Source organism: Gossypium arboreum, chromosome 13 (genome assembly GCF_025698485.1).
Source record: "Gossypium arboreum isolate Shixiya-1 chromosome 13, ASM2569848v2, whole genome shotgun sequence".
Lineage (NCBI taxonomy): Eukaryota > Viridiplantae > Streptophyta > Magnoliopsida > Malvales > Malvaceae > Gossypium > Gossypium arboreum.
The window spans coordinates 44,574,511-44,579,194 of record NC_069082.1 but is presented as its reverse complement, the minus strand read 5'-3'; the positions used below and the strand labels follow the sequence as shown (position 1 = coordinate 44,579,194).

Sequence of the window (4,684 nt, the reverse complement as noted above, 5' to 3'; positions counted from 1 at the left end):
ACACATTTTTTTTTCATTTTTTATCACCCATACACCTTTGTTTATTATTTCACCCTAATGCACCAACAAAACATGTTTCATGACATGTTTAGCCCATCCTCCTTGTCATGGCCGGCCACCACCTATAAAAGGGGAATTTGACATGCAAGTCCATTATTTTGCATGCATGCTTTAATTAGTCATCACACATTTCCTATCATACTTTCAAAGTTCATTACTAAGTCCTTTCTTGTGGAATTCACCCTTATAACACTAAATCAATCATCATAAAATGTCATACATGAGCACACACATATTATAGGCATCAAAATAAATTTTTAATTATTTTTATGCCTCGGTTTTGTGGTCCCGAGACCACCTTCCGACTAGGGTCAATTTTGGGCTGTCACAACTTGGGAACAAATGGCCAAAAAATTTTTACTAGAATATTTTCCGCCTGCTAAAACGGCTAAATTACGTAATGATATCTCTTCTTTTGTGTAGATGGATTTAGAAACACTCTACGATGCATGGGAGAGATACAAGGACCTTCTGAAAAGGTGCCCTCACCATGGGTTACCGCTTTGGCTCCAATTACAAACATTTTACAATGGTCTGAATCCTTCGACTCGGCAAATAGTTGACACAGCGGCGGGCAGAACCATCAATAATAAAACACCGGAAGATGCCTATGAGTTTATAGAGGAGATGTCACTGAATAACTATCTATGGCAAGTCATGAGGAAAAAGCCAACGAAAATAGACGGCTTTTATAACGTCGATTCGGTCACCATGCTCTCTAATTAGATAGAACTCTTGAATAAAAAGATTGATGGTTTTCTTAGTTCTTCACTGGTTCACCCAGTATTGCAGTGCGAAGAAAGTAGCGGTGGAACAAACCATTCGGAATACCAACCTTATGGCCACAACATGGATAATGAACAATTAAACTACATGGGTAATAATCCTCGACCTCAAAACAATCCATATAGTAACACTTATAATGCAGGTTGGAGGAACCACCCCAATTTCTCGTGGGGCGGTCAAGGAAATCAAAGACCACAACATCCTCCGGGCTACCAACAACCACCCTACCAATAGGAAAAGAAGCCAAACCTTGAAGAGATGCTCTCAAAGTTTATATCAGTGTCAGAAACCCATTTTTAGAACACCGAGGCAGCACTTAAAATCAACAAGCGTCGATCTAAAGCCTTGAAACTCAAATAGGCCAGCTTTCCAAACTAATCTCCGAACGATCACAAGGTAGTTTTCCAAGTAATACCAAACCTAACCCAAGGGTACAACTCAACACAATTAATATTGAAGATGACGAAGGAGTCGTTGAGCCTGAACCAGAACCGAGGCAAGAAACTGTGGTAACCAAAGGTCAAGGTGAGGCAAATCAAAATATAAACAAACCAGTGACTGTCGAATATAAACCTCGTGTGCCATACCCTAACACGACAAGGAAAGACCGCTCAGATGAACAATTTGGTAAATTCCTTAAACTCTTAAAAAAATTACATATTAACTTACTTTTTTGAAGCTCTATCGCAGATGCCAAATGCAATGAAATTTTTAAAGGAGCTTTTAGCAAATAAGCAGAAGTTGGATGAGGCGTCGCATGTGGAGCTGAACGCAGTTTGATTGGCCATTCTCCAAAATAAACTACCGAACAAACTAAAGATCCAGGGAGCTTTACTATTCCTTGCTTAATTGGTAGTTTAGATGTTAATCATGCATTAGTGATCTAAGGGCTAGTATCAACGTCATGCCTTACAAAATGTTTAAGCAACTAGGTCTCGGGAAACCCAAAGAGACTAGGATGAGCATTCAATTAGCAGATAAAACTATAAGATTCCCTAGATGTATTATTGAAAATGTACTAGTTAAAATCGATAAATTTATATTTCCTGTTGACTTTATTGTTCTAGACATAGAAGAGGATAGCAACACTCCCTTAATTCTAGGAAGGCCCTTTTTAGCAACTGCTAAAACCATCATTGATGTTGGCACAGGTGAACTCACACTCCGGGTAGGAGACGAAACAATCACCCTTCAAGCTCGCAATTCTGGCAACACATCAAAAATTGAAGGTGATCATTTAAACCATTCTACTAAAACTAACAATATGGTGTAACCTATTTTGCAGAAAATGAGTCTGAATGAAGCACACAAGTCATTCTCAAGCACCAGTAGAGGACCTGTTCATGAAGATCGAAGATTACAAATTGAGGAACTCGATGAATGCCAGACGCACAAACCAAGAACACCCGACAAACTAAAACTACGCCAAAACGAGCCCGATACCTCTCCAAATCAAATTAAGGTTGGTGATAAGGTCTTATTAGATACCAAAAATCCCCACATTGTCACTACCACACGAATGAGGAAATCCCTCTTACGGTACTCAGTATTTTTCCATTCGGTATGGTGGAGGTGAGTCACCCCAAGTTCGGTACTTTTAAGGTAAACAAAACCCGATTAAAACCTTATTTTGATGAGATTGATAGTAGAAATAAGGAGTATAAACTCCACAAACCACCGTGACCATTCACTGGAGAGGTAAGTCAAGCTTATACTATAAATAAACGCTTCTCGGGAGGCAACCCGAGCACTAACAATATCAATTTCTTTAAATTTTGGTATTTAACTCCTAACTTATTAATAGAAATCTTAAATACAGGTGTTTCCACAGAGACACGACCAAGCACACGGGTATGTTTAAGGCCGTGTGAAAACAGGGCAAAAGATTTTTCCAACACGGGCTATGACTAAACGCCACGGCCGTGCGATATGGCCGTGGTCGAGCCTGCCAAAACAACACGGGCGTGCGACACGCCCGTGTGGAAGAACCGTGGGCAAACCTGTTAAATTAACACGAGCGTGAGGCTTGCACACACGGGCATGGGAGAAGCGAACAAAGCTAGACACAGCTATGTGACACGGCCGTGTGAACCCACACGTCTAAGGAACACAGACGTGTACTAAATGTCAGACGCGCTCAAATTTGAAATTCGTGAATCACACAGGCTGCTGCAACTCCATTCCCTTTCTTCCCCATTCAAAAACCCTAACCCTAGCGGCTGCAACTCCACACGGCCTCCCTGCCACGCCCGTGCGCTGCTTTCCACTTCATTTTTGATGCTCAATCTCTTTCCCTTAGCGTTTGTTTACTCCTTTCACTTCTATTTTACTTATTTCTAATGCTTATTATCAACATAAACTTCATATCTTTTGAACTAATTTTCATTTTTCTATCATTTAATTTGCATTCTTAGGTTAGTTATCATACATTTTGTGTTAAATCAAGTTAGTAGGAACACCTCATACCCATGACATTACTATGTTTATTCTCATGCTATTACCATGCCAATGTATATCATTTAATTTGCATTCCTAAGTTAGTTATCATACATCTTGTGTTAAATTGAGATTAGGAAAACCTCATACCCATTACATTTCTATTCTCATTCTCATTGTTATTGTGGTTAAGTTTGCCTCATATTAATAGTATTGGCTAAAATAATTAGTTCCAAATTCATGCCTTTTATTTTTTCGAATTTGTTTACCTATTATTATTATTCTTTATATTACAGGCTTTTGATGTCATCTTCACGAGGAAAGAAAACCGCCATACCTACCTCAAAGAAGAGGAAGGGAGCGTTCTCTTTCTCAGGTCCAACCGCGAAAATTCTTTACCCTCTCCTACAATTCCCCTGAAGGCCATAGGAAGAATTGTTCCAAATACTTCGGGCCTGACCTTTAATTGCGGGTCACTACATCGACTGGGCTAATGTAGAACAGGTTCAGTTGGCTGATTTGATTCGAGCCCTCCTAACCACCGGCCCTTGGGAGCTATTCTTTGGGATTATCGAGCTGACATACCTTGAGCTCACGATGGAACTCTGCTCAACGTTCCATCTTCAGACCGTAATAACGTACTATGATGATCCTGGCACGGTCCAATTTCCCCTAGGCGGATTAATCTGCCAGCTAAGTGTCCCAGAGTTTGGTGCTGCATTAGGCTTATATACGGAGGAGTTTAAGGAGGAGAATGAACTACATGCTCTCAGTCGCCACATACATTTCTCTCCCTCAAAGTGCTGGCACACTTTGGCCCCTAGCACGACCTCCTACAATCCTAGCTGCTCCAAGGCATCAGTTTTCCCACCATCCCTGAGGTACTTACATGCTATTTTAGCTCATAAAATTACAGGGAGGCGAGAGAGCATTGGCGTCGTCAACACCCACTACGTCTACTTCTTATGGTGCATGTCGCAAGGGCACGTCATCGACCTTGCCTATTTCATCACCCTTGCGATTCAGCACCAGATGGAGCGGCATTGTAAGGGGGTCATCTCCATTGGCCCCTATGTCAGTCGACTGGCGTGACACTTCGGGCTCCTCAACACCGCGACCCAAGAATCATCCCTCACCCTCATCGGCCAGATGTCTCCACAAGACATCTCGAGCATGCTTAGCATGAGGATGATCGAGAGGCGTCGAGGAACCTACACTCCCCAGTATCGTCTCGCCCAATCTACCGAAGAGGAGGCCTACGAGGACATTCTTGATGATGTCCCCCCACAGCATGAGGACCCACCAGTTTAGCCACAACCACCCTCTCATCCAGCTTATGCGGCGGCTTCATATGCTGACATCTATGAGCGTCTCACTCGATTTAAGCAACGGTGTTTTCAAC

At 41.8% G+C, this 4,684-nt stretch overlaps 1 non-coding gene across 1 annotated transcript; it reads right to left on the bottom strand.

Moving 5' to 3' along the window:
* Positions 1 to 450: 450 nt before the first annotated feature.
* On the bottom strand, positions 451 to 557 carry LOC128287636 (small nucleolar RNA R71). The gene has a single exon (XR_008278335.1). It is a non-coding gene; the product is annotated as a small nucleolar RNA R71 (small nucleolar RNA).
* Between the last annotated feature and the right edge of the window lie 4,127 nt (positions 558 to 4,684).